Source organism: Taudactylus pleione, unplaced genomic scaffold, assembly GCF_031769625.1.
Source record: "Taudactylus pleione unplaced genomic scaffold, aTauple2 ptg000619l, whole genome shotgun sequence".
Taxonomy (NCBI): domain Eukaryota; kingdom Metazoa; phylum Chordata; class Amphibia; order Anura; family Myobatrachidae; genus Taudactylus; species Taudactylus pleione.
In genome coordinates, this window is record NW_028285021.1 from 381,077 (window position 1) to 393,556 (window position 12,480).

At 34.6% G+C, this 12,480-nt stretch overlaps 2 non-coding genes across 2 annotated transcripts; both read left to right on the top strand.

The window, feature by feature from the left end:
- Positions 1 to 2,287: 2,287 nt before the first annotated feature.
- TRNAS-GCU (transfer RNA serine (anticodon GCU)) lies at positions 2,288 to 2,369 on the top strand. The gene has a single exon. It is a non-coding gene; the product is annotated as a tRNA-Ser (tRNA).
- Positions 2,370 to 3,421: 1,052 nt separating this feature from the next.
- Positions 3,422 to 3,503, top strand: TRNAS-GCU (transfer RNA serine (anticodon GCU)). The gene has a single exon. It is a non-coding gene; the product is annotated as a tRNA-Ser (tRNA).
- Positions 3,504 to 12,480: the final 8,977 nt, after the last annotated feature.

Here is a 12,480-nt window from a genome sequence, read left to right on the forward strand (position 1 = left end):
TGCCAGAAAGACGAGGTGGCCGAGTGGTTAAGGCGATGGACTGCTAATCCATTGTGTTATGCACGCATGGGTTCAAATCTTGTTGGTTTGGAATTGTTTGCTTGGAAATGGAATTTTTGCAAATAATGCTTCATAAGTGAAGCTAACACTTAAATGTCAAAAATAAACTAATTCAATAAGAAATCTACTTCAATGAACAATGCTTTTCATTAAAGACATACATAGCACACATTTAGTGAAAATCTACCATTACTGTTATTGTAGAAGTCATGACATTGGCCAAATGTGTATGTTATGATTTTTTGTCGTTTGTGATGGATCAACAAGATGGTGTAGTAGTTCACAAATGTAGTTTATGTCTAAAGTAAAATAAATGTTCTTTAAGCAAAGGCTCACTTGAAAGAGGACTTGCTAACAAGCCTGTGATATTGATGAGAACACAACCAATAATGTATAAAGAATTGATTTAAAACAAGACAAGTGGTATCAGAAAATCCTTCTTTATTTGTGCCAGAAAGATGAGGTGGCCGAGTGGTTAAGGCGATTGACTTCACTTCACTTCACTTTACTTATGAAGCATTATTTGTAAAAATTCCTTTTCCAAGCAAACAATTCCAAACCGACAAGGATGGGATTGGAACCCATGCGTGCAGAGCACAATCCATTGTGCTCTGCATTCATGGGTTCCAAACCCATCCTCGTCGGTTTGGAATTGTTTGCTTGGAAATGGAATTTTTGCAAATAATGCTTCATAAGTGAAGCTGACACTGAAATGTCAAAAATAAACTAATTCAATTAAGAAATCTACTTCAATGAACAATGCTTTTCATTAAAGACATACATAGAACACACTTAGTGAAAATCTACCATTACTGTTATAGTAGAAGTCGTAGAAGTCATGTCATTTAGTGAAAATCTAAGCGAAATGTGTGTGTTATGATTTTTTGTCGTTTGTGATGGATCAACATGATGGTGTAGTAGTTCACAAATATAGGTTACGTTTAAAGTAAAATAAATGTTCTTTAAGCAAAGGCTCACTTGAAAGAGGACTTGCTAACAAGCCTGTGATATTGCTGAGAACACAACCAACAATGTATAAAGAAATTATTTAAAATATGACAAGTGGTGTGAGACAACTCATCTTTATTTGTGCCAGAAAGACGAGGTGGCCGAGTGGTTAAGGCGATGGACTGCTAATCCATTGTGTTCTGCACGCATGGGTTCAAATCTTGTCAGTTTGGAATTTTTTCCTTGGAAACGGAATTTTGCAAATAATGCTTCATAAGTGAAGCTGACACTCAAATGTCAAAAATAAACTAATTCAATTAAGAAATCTACTTCAATGAACAATGCTTTTCATTAAAGACATACATAGAACACATTTAAGGAAAATCTACCATTACTGTTATAGTAGAAGTCATGTCATTGGCCAAATGTGTATGTTATGATTTTTTGTCGTTTGTGATGGATCAACATGATGGTGTAGTAGTTCACAAATATAGGTTACGTTTAAAGTAAAATAAATGTTCTTTAAGCAAAAGCTCACTTGAAAATGGACTTGCTAACAAGCCTGTGATATTGCTGAGAACACAACCAACAATGTATAAAGAATTGATTTAAATTATGACAACTGGTGTTAGAAAACCCTTCTTTATTTGTGCCAGAAAGATGAGGTGGCCGAGTTGTTAAGGCGATGGACTTCACTTCACTTCACTTTACTTATGAAGCATTATTTGCAAAAATTCCATTTCCAAGCAAACAATTCCAAACCGACAAGGATGGGATTGGAACCCATGCATGCAGAGCACAATCCATTGTGCTCTGCATTCATAGGTTCCAATCACATCCTCGTCGGTTTGGAATTGTTTGCTTGGAAATGGAATTTTTGCAAATAATGCTTCATAAGTGAAGCTGACACTCAAATGTAAAAAAAAAACTAATTCAATTAAGAAATCTACTTCAATGAACAATTCTTTTCATTAAAGACATACATAGAACACATTTAGTGAAAATCTACCATTACTGTTATAGTAGTAGTCATGTCATTGGCCAGATGTGTATGTTATGATTTTTTGTCGTTTGTAATGGATCAACATGATGGTGTAGTAGTTCACAAATATAGGTTAAGTTTAAAGTAAAATAAATGTTCTTTAAGCAAAAGCTCACTTGAAAGTGGACTTGCTAACAAGCCTGTGATATTGCTGAGAACACAACCAACAATGTATAAAGAAATGATTTAAAATATGACAAGTGGTGTCAGAAAACCCTTCTTCATTTGTGCCAGAAAGACGAGGTGGCTGAGTGGTTAAGGCGATGGACTGCTAATCCATTGTGCTCTGCACGCATGGGTTCAAATCCCATCCTCGTCGGTTTGGAGTTGTTTGCTTGGAAATGGAATTTTTGCAAATAATGCTTCATAAGTGAAGCTAACACTCAAATGTCAAAAATAAACTAATTCAATTAAGAAATCTACTTCAAAGAACAATGCTTTTCATTAAAGACATACATAGCACACATTTAGTGAAATCTACCATTACTGTTATAGTAGAAGTGATGTCATTGGCAAGATCTGTAAGTTATGATTTTTTGTCATTTGTGATGGATCAACATGATGGTGTAGTAGTTCACAAATATAGGTTACGTTTAAAGTAAAATAAATGTTCTTTAAGCAAAAGCTCACTTGAAAGTGGACTTGCTAACAAGCATGTGATATTGCTGAGAACACAACCAACAATGTATAAAGAAATGATTTAAAATATGACAAGTGGTGTCAGAAAACCCTTCTTTATTTGTGCCAGAAAGATGAGGTGGCCGAGTGGTTAAGGCGATGGACTTCACTTCACTTCACTTTACTTATGAAGCATTATTTGCAAAAATTCCATTTCCAAGCAAGCAATTCCAAACCGACGAGGATGGGATTGGAACCCATGCATGCAGAGCACAATCCATTGTACTCTGCATGCATGGGTTCCAATCCCATCCTCGTCGGTTTGGAATTGTTTGCTTGGAAATGGAATTTTTGCAAATAATGCTTCATAAGTGAAGCTGACACTCAAATGTAAAAAAAAAACTAATTCAATTAAGAAATCTACTTCAATGAACAATGCTTTTCATTAAAGACATACATAGAACACATTTAGTGAAAATCTACCATTACTGTTATAGTAGTAGTCATGTCATTGGCCAGATGTGTATGTTATGATTTTTTGTCGTTTGTGATGGATCAACATGATGGTGTAGTAGTTCACAAATATAGGTTAAGTTTAAAGTAAAATTAATGTTCTTTAAGCAAAAGCTCACTTGAAAGTGGACTTCCTAACAAGCATGTGATATTGCTGAGAACACAACCAACAATATATAAAGAAATGATTTAAAATATGACAAGTGGTGTCAGAAAACCCTTCTTCATTTGCGCCAGAAAGACGAGGTGGCCGAGTGGTTAAGGCGATGGACTGCTAATCCATTGTGCTCTGCATGCATGGGTTCAAATCCCATCCTCGTTGGTTTGGAGTTGTTTGCTTGGAAATGGAATTTTTGCAAATAATGCTTCATAAGTGAAGCTAACACTTAAATGTCAAAAATAAACTAATTCAATTAAGAAATCTACTTCAATGAACAATGCTTTTCATTAAAGACATACATAGCACACATTTAGTGAAAATCTACCATTACTGTTATAGTAGAAGTCATGTCATTGGCCAAATGTGTATGTTATGATTTTTTGTCGTTTGTGATGGATCAACAAGATGGTGTAGTAGTTCACAAATATAGTTTATGTCTAAAGTAAAATAAATGTTCTTTAAGCAAAGGCTCACTTGAAAGTGGACATGCTAACAAGCCTGTGATATTGATGAGAACACAACCAATAATGTATAAAGAATTGATTTAAAACAAGACAAGTGGTATCAGAAAATCCTTCTTTATTTGTGCCAGAAAGATGAGGTGGCCGAGTTGTTAAGGCGATTGACTTCACTTCACTTCACTTTACTTATGAAGCATTATTTGTAAAAATTCCTTTTCCAAGCAAACAATTCCAAACCGACGAGGATGGGATTGGAACCCATGCGTGCAGAGCACAATCCATTGTGCTCTGCATTCATGGGTTCCAAACCCATCCTCGTCGGTTTGGAATTGTTTGCTTGGAAATGGAATTTTTGCAAATAATGCTTCATAAGTGAAGCTGACAATGAAATGTCAAAAATAAACTAATTCAATTAAGAAATCTACTTCAATGAACAATGCTTTTCATTAAAGACATACATAGAACACACTTAGTGAAAATCTACCATTACTGTTATAGTAGAAGTCGTAGAAGTCATGTCATTTAGTGAAAATCTAAGCGAAATGTGTGTGTTATGATTTTTTGTCGTTTGTGATGGATCAACATGATGGTGTAGTAGTTCACAAATATAGGTTACGTTTAAAGTAAAATAAATGTTCTTTAAGCAAAGGCTCACTTGAAAGAGGACTTGCTAACAAGCCTGTGATATTGCTGAGAACACAACCAACAATGTATAAAGAAATTATTTAAAATATGACAAGTGGTGTGAGACAACTCATCTTTATTTGTGCCAGAAAGATGAGGTGGCCGAGTGGTTAAGGCGATGGACTGCTAATCCATTGTGTTCTGCACGCATGGGTTCAAATCTTGTCAGTTTGGAATTTTTTCCTTGGAAACGGAATTTTGCAAATAATGCTTCATAAGTGAAGCTGACACTCAAATGTCAAAAATAAACTAATTCAATTAAGAAATCTATGTCAATGAACAATGCTTTTCATTAAAGACATACATAGAACACATTTAAGGAAAATCTACCATTACTGTTATAGTAGAAGTGATGTCATTGGCCAAATGTGTATGTTATGATTTTTTGTCGTTTGTGATGGATCAACATGATGGTGTAGTAGTTCACAAATATAGGTTACGTTTAAAGTAAAATAAATGTTCTTTAAGCAAAAGCTCACTTGAAAATGGACTTGCTAACAAGCCTGTGATATTGCTGAGAACACAACCAACAATGTATAAAGAATTGATTTAAATTATGACAACTGGTGTTAGAAAACCCTTCTTTATTTGTGCCAGAAAGATGAGGTGGCCGAGTTGTTAAGGCGATGGACTTCACTTCACTTCACTTTACTTATGAAGCATTATTTGTAAAAATTCCTTTTCCAAGCAAACAATTCCAAACAGACGAGGATTGGATTTGAACCCATGCGTGCAGAGCACAATCCATTGTGCTCTGCCTTCATGGGTTCCAATCCCATCCTCGTCGGTTTGGAATTGTTTGCTTGGAAATGGAATTTTTGCAAATAATGCTTCATAAGTGAAGCTGACACTGAAATGTCAAAAATAAACTAATTCAATTAAGAAATCTACTTCAATGAACAATGCTTTTCATTAAAGACATACATAGAACACTCTTAGTGAAAATCTACCATTACTGTTATAGTAGAAGTCGTAGAAGTCATGTCATTTAGTGAAAATCAAAGCCAAATGTGTGTGTTATGATTTTTTGTCGTTTGTGATGGATCAACATGATCGTGTAGTAGTTCACAAATATAGGTTACATTTAAAGTAAAATAAATGTTCTTTAAGCAAAGGCTCACTTGAAAGTGGACTTGCTAACAAGCCTGTGATATTGCTGAGAACACAACCAACAATGTATAAAGAAATGATTTAAAATATGACAAGTGGTGTCAGACAACTCATCTTTATTTGTGCCAGAAAGACGAGGTGGCCGAGTGGTTAAGGCGATGGACTGCTAATCCATTGTGTTCTGCATGCATGGGTTCAAATCTTGTTGGTTTGGAATTTTTTCCTTGGAAATGGAATTTTGCAAATAATGCTTCTTAAGTGAAGCTGACACTCAAATGTCAAAAATAAACTAATTCAATTAAGAAATCTACGTCAATGAACAATGCTTTTCATTAAAGACATACATAGAACACATTTAAGGAAAATCTTCCATTACTGTTATAGTAGAAGTCATGTCATTGGCGAAATGTGTATGTTATGATTTTTTGTCGTTTGTGATGGATCAACATGATCGTGTAGTAGTTCACAAATATAGGTTATGTCTAAAGTAAAATAAATGTTCTTTAAGCAAAGGCTCACTTGAAAGGGGACATGCTAACAAGCCTGTGATATTGATGAGAACACAACCAATAATGTATAAAGAATTGATTTAAAACAAGACAACTGGTGTTAGAAAACCCTTCTTTATTTGTGCCAGAAAGACGAGGTGGCCGAGTGGTTAAGGCGATGGACTGCTAATCCATTGTGCTCTGCATTCATGGGTTCCAATCCCATCCTCGTCGGTTTGGAATTGTTTGCTTGGAAATGGATTTTTTGCAAATAATGCTTCATAAGTGAAGCTGACACTGAAATGTCAAAAATAAACTAATTCAATTAAGAAATCTACTTCAATGAACAATGCTTTTCATTAAAGACATACATAGAACACACTTAGTGAAAATCTACCATTACTGTTATAGTAGAAGTCGTAGAAGTCATGTCATTTAGTGAAAATCTAAGCCAAATGTGTGTGTTATGATTTTTTGTCGTTTGTGATGGATCAACATGATGGTGTAGTAGTTCACAAATATAGGTTACGTTTAAAGTAAAATAAATGTAATTTAAGCAAAGGCTCACTTGAAAGAGGACTTGCTAACAAGCCTGTGATATTGCTGAGAACACAACCAACAATGTATAAAGAAATGATTTAAAATATGACAAGTGGTGTCAGACAATTCATCTTTATTTGTGCCAGAAAGACGAGGTGGCCGAGTGGTTAAGGCGATGGACTGCTAATCCATTGTGTTATGCACGCATGGGTTCAAATCTTGTTGGTTTGGAATTGTTTGCTTGGAAATGGAATTTTTGCAAATAATGCTTCATAAGTGAAGCTAACACTTAAATGTGAAAAATAAACTAATTCAATAAGAAATCTACTTCAATGAACAATGCTTTTCATTAAAGACATACATAGCACACATTTAGTGAAAATCTACCATTACTGTTATTGTAGAAGTCATGTCATTGGCCAAATGTGTATGTTATGATTTTTTGTCGTTTGTGATGGATCAACAAGATGGTGTAGTAGTTCACAAATGTAGTTTATGTCTAAAGTAAAATAAATGTTCTTTAAGCAAAGGCTCACTTGAAAGAGGACTTGCTAACAAGCCTGTGATATTGATGAGAACACAACCAATAATGTATAAAGAATTGATTTAAAACAAGACAAGTGGTGTCAGAAAATCCTTCTTTATTTGTGCCAGAAAGATGAGGTGGCCGAGTGGTTAAGGCGATTGACTTCACTTCACTTCACTTTACTTATGAAGCATTATTTGTAAAAATTCCTTTTCCAAGCAAACAATTCCAAACAGACGAGGATTGGATTTGAACCCATGCGTGCAGAGCACAATCCATTGTGCTCTGCATTCATGGGTTCCAATCCCATCCTCGTCGGTTTGGAATTGTTTGCTTGGAAATCGAATTTTTGCAAATAATGCTTCATAAGTGAAGCTGACACTGAAATGTCAAAAATAAACTAATTCAATTAAGAAATCTACTTCAATGAACAATGCTTTTCATTAAAGACATACATAGAACACTCTTAGTGAAAATCTACCATTACTGTTATAGTAGAAGTCGTAGAAGTCATGTCATTTAGTGAAAATCAAAGCCAAATGTGTGTGTTATGATTTTTTGTCGTTTGTGATGGATCAACATGATCGTGTAGTAGTTCACAAATATAGGTTACATTTAAAGTAAAATAAATGTTCTTTAAGCAAAGGCTCACTTGAAAGTGGACTTGCTAACAAGCCTGTGATATTGCTGAGAACACAACCAACAATGTATAAAGAAATTATTTAAAATATGACAAGTGGTGTCAGACAACTCATCTTTATTTGTGCCAGAAAGACGAGGTGGCCGAGTGTTTAAGGCGATGGACTGCTAATCCATTGTGTTCTGCACGCATGGGTTCAAATCTTGTTGGTTTGGAATTTTTTCCTTGGAAATGGAATTTTGCAAATAATGCTTCTTAAGTGAAGCTGACACTCAAATGTCAAAAATAAACTAATTCAATTAAGAAATCTACGTCAATGAACAATGCTTTTCATTAAAGACATACATAGAACACATTTAAGGAAAATCTTCCATTACTGTTATAGTAGAAGTCATGTCATTGGCCAAATGTGTATGTTATGATTTTTTGTCGTTTGTGATGGATCAACATGATCGTGTAGTAGTTCACAAATATAGGTTATGTCTAAAGTAAAATAAATGTTCTTTAAGCAAAGGCTCACTTGAAAGGGGACATGCTAACAAGCCTGTGATATTGATGAGAACACAACCAATAATGTATAAAGAATTGATTTAAAACAAGACAACTGGTGTTAGAAAACCCTTCTTTATTTGTGCCAGAAAGATGAGGTGGCCGAGTGGTTAAGGCGATGGACTGCTAATCCATTGTGCTCTGCATTCATGGGTTCCAATCCCATCCTCGTCGGTTTGGAATTGTTTGCTTGGAAATGGATTTTTTGCAAATAATGCTTCATAAGTGAAGCTGACACTGAAATGTCAAAAATAAACTAATTCAATTAAGAAATCTACTTCAATGAACAATGCTTTTCATTAAAGACATACATAGAACACACTTAGTGAAAATCTACCATTACTGTTATAGTAGAAGTCGTAGAAGTCATGTCATTTAGTGAAAATCTAAGCCAAATGTGTGTGTTATGATTTTTTGTCGTTTGTGATGGATCAACATGATGGTGTAGTAGTTCACAAATATAGGTTACGTTTAAAGTAAAATAAATGTAATTTAAGCAAAGGCTCACTTGAAAGAGGACTTGCTAACAAGCCTGTGATATTGCTGAGAACACAACCAACAATGTATAAAGAAATGATTTAAAATATGACAAGTGGTGTCAGACAATTCATCTTTATTTGTGCCAGAAAGACGAGGTGGCCGAGTGGTTAAGGCGATGGACTGCTAATCCATTGTGTTATGCACGCATGGGTTCAAATCTTGTTGGTTTGGAATTGTTTGCTTGGAAATGGAATTTTTGCAAATAATGCTTCATAAGTGAAACTAACACTTAAATGTCAAAAATAAACTAATTCAATTAAGAAATCTACTTCAATGAACAATGCTTTTCATTAAAGACATACATAGCACACATTTAGTGAAAATCTACCATTACTGTTATAGTAGAAGTCATGTCATTGGCCAAATGTGTATGTTATGATTTTTTGTCGTTTGTGATGGATCAACAAGATGGTGTAGTAGTTCACAAATATAGTTTATGTCTAAAGTAAAATAAATGTTCTTTAAGCAAAGGCTCACTTGAAAGTGGACATGCTAACAAGCCTGTGATATTGATGAGAACACAACCAATAATGTATAAAGAATTGATTTAAAACAAGACAAGTGGTGACAGAAAATCCTTCTTTATTTGTGCCAGAAAGATGAGGTGTCCGAGTGGTTAAGGCGATTGACTTCACTTCACTTCACTTTACTTATGAAGCATTATATGTAAAAATTCCTTTTCCAAGCAAACAATTCCAAACCGACGAGGATTGGATTTGAACCCATGCGTGCAGAGCACAATCCATTGTGTTCTGCATTCATGGGTTCCAAACCCATCCTCGTCGGTTTGGAACTGTTTGCTTGGAAATGGAATTTTTGCAAATAATGCTTCATAAGTGAAGCTGACACTGAAATGTCAAAAATTAACTAATTCAATTAAGAAATCTACTTCAATGAACAATGCTTTTCATTAAAGACATACATAGAACACACTTAGTGAAAATCTACCATTACTGTTATAGTAGAAGTCGTAGAAGTCATGTCATTTAGTGAAAATCTAAGCCAAATGTGTGTTATGATTTTTGTCGTTTGTGATGGATCAACATGATGGTGTAGTAGTTCACAAATATAGGTTACGTTTAATGTAAAATAAATGTAATTTAAGCAAAGGCTCACTTGAAAGAGGACTTGCTAACAAGCCTGTGATATTGCTGAGAACACAACCAACAATGTATAAAGAAATGATTTAAAATATGACAAGTGGTGTCAGACAACTCATCTTTATTTGTGCCAGAAAGACGAGGTGGCCGAGTGGTTAAGGCGATGGACTGCTAATCCATTGTGTTCTGCACGCATGGGTTCAAATCTTGTTGGTTTGGAATTTTTTCCTTGGAAATGGAATTTTGCAAATAATGCTTCTTAAGTGAAGCTGACACTCAAATGTCAAAAATAAACTAATTCAATTAAGAAATCTACGTCAATGAACAATGCTTTTCATTAAAGACATACATAGAACACATTTAAGGAAAATCTTCCATTACTGTTATAGTAGAAGTCATGTCATTGGCCAAATGTGTATGTTATGATTTTTTGTCGTTTGTGATGGATCAACATGATCTTGTAGTAGTTCACAAATATAGGTTATGTCTAAAGTAAAATAAATGTTCTTTAAGCAAAGGCTCACTTGAAAGGGGACATGCTAACAAGCCTGTGATATTGATGAGAACACAACCAATAATGTATAAAGAATTGATTTAAAACAAGACAACTGGTGTTAGAAAACCCTTCTTTATTTGTGCCAGAAAGACGTGGTGGCCGAGTGGTTAAGGCGATGGACTGCTAATCCATTGTGCTCTGCATTCATGGGTTCCAATCCCATCCTCGTCGGTTTGGAATTGTTTGCTTGGAAATGTAATTTTTGCAAATAATGCTTCATAAGTGAAGCTGACACTGAAATGTCAAAAATAAACTAATTCAATTAAGAAATCTACTTCAATGAACAATGCTTTTCATTAAAGACATACGTAGAACACACTTAGTGAAAATCTACCATTACTGTTATAGTAGAAGTCGTAGAAGTCATGTCATTTAGTGAAAATCTAAGCCAAATGTGTGTTATGATTTTTTGTCGTTTGTGATGGATCAACATGATGGTGTAGTAGTTCACAAATATAGGTTACGTTTAATGTAAAATAAATGTAATTTAAGCAAAGGCTCACTTGAAAGAGGACTTGCTAACAAGCCTGTGATATTGCTGAGAACACAACCAACAATGTATAAAGAAATGATTTAAAATATGACAAGTGGTGTCAGACAACTCATCTTTATTTGTGCCAGAAAGACGAGGTGGCCGAGTGGTTAAGGCGATGGACTGCTAATCCATTGTGTTCTGCACGCATGGGTTCAAATCTTGTTGGTTTGGAATTTTTTCCTTGGAAATGGAATTTTGCAAATAATGCTTCTTAAGTGAAGCTGACACTCAAATGTCAAAAATAAACTAATTCAATTAAGAAATCTACGTCAATGAACAATGCTTTTCATTAAAGACATACATAGAACACATTTAAGGAAAATCTTCCATTACTGTTATAGTAGAAGTCATGTCATTGGCCAAATGTGTATGTTATGATTTTTTGTCGTTTGTGATGGATCAACATGATCTTGTAGTAGTTCACAAATATAGGTTATGTCTAAAGTAAAATAAATGTTCTTTAAGCAAAGGCTCACTTGAAAGGGGACATGCTAACAAGCCTGTGATATTGATGAGAACACAACCAATAATGTATAAAGAATTGATTTAAAACAAGACAACTGGTGTTAGAAAACCCTTCTTTATTTGTGCCAGAAAGACGAGGTGGCCGAGTGGTTAAGGCGATGGACTGCTAATCCATTGTGCTCTGCATTCATGGGTTCCAATCCCATCCTCGTCGGTTTGGAATTGTTTGCTTGGAAATGGAATTTTTGCAAATAATGCTTCATAAGTGAAGCTGACACTGAAATGTCAAAAATAAACTAATTCAATTAAGAAATCTACTTCAATGAACAATGCTTTTCATTAAAGACATACGTAGAACACACTTAGTGAAAATCTACCATTACTGTTATAGTAGAAGTCGTAGAAGTCATGTCATTTAGTGAAAATCTAAGCCAAATGTGTGTGTTATGATTTTTTGTCGTTTGTGATGGATCAACATGATGGTGTAGTAGTTCACAAATATAGGTTACGTTTAAAGTAAAATAAATGTAATTTAAGCAAAGGCTCACTTGAAAGAGGACTTGCTAACAAGCCTGTGATATTGCTGAGAACACAACCAACAATGTATAAAGAAATGATTTAAAATATGACAAGTGGTGTCAGACAACTCATCTTTATTTGTGCCAGAAAGACGAGGTGGCCGATTGGTTAAGGCGATGGACTGCTAATCCATTGTGTTCTGCACGCATGGGTTCAAATCTTGTTGGTTTGGAATTTTTTCCTTGGAAATGGAATTTTGCAAATAATGCTTCTTAAGTGAAGCTGACACTCAAATGTCAAAAATAAACTAATTCAATTAAGAAATCTACGTCAATGAACAATGCTTTTCATTAAAGACATACATAGAATACATTTAAGGAAAATCTACCATTACTGTTATAGTAGAAGTCATGTCATTGGCCAAAT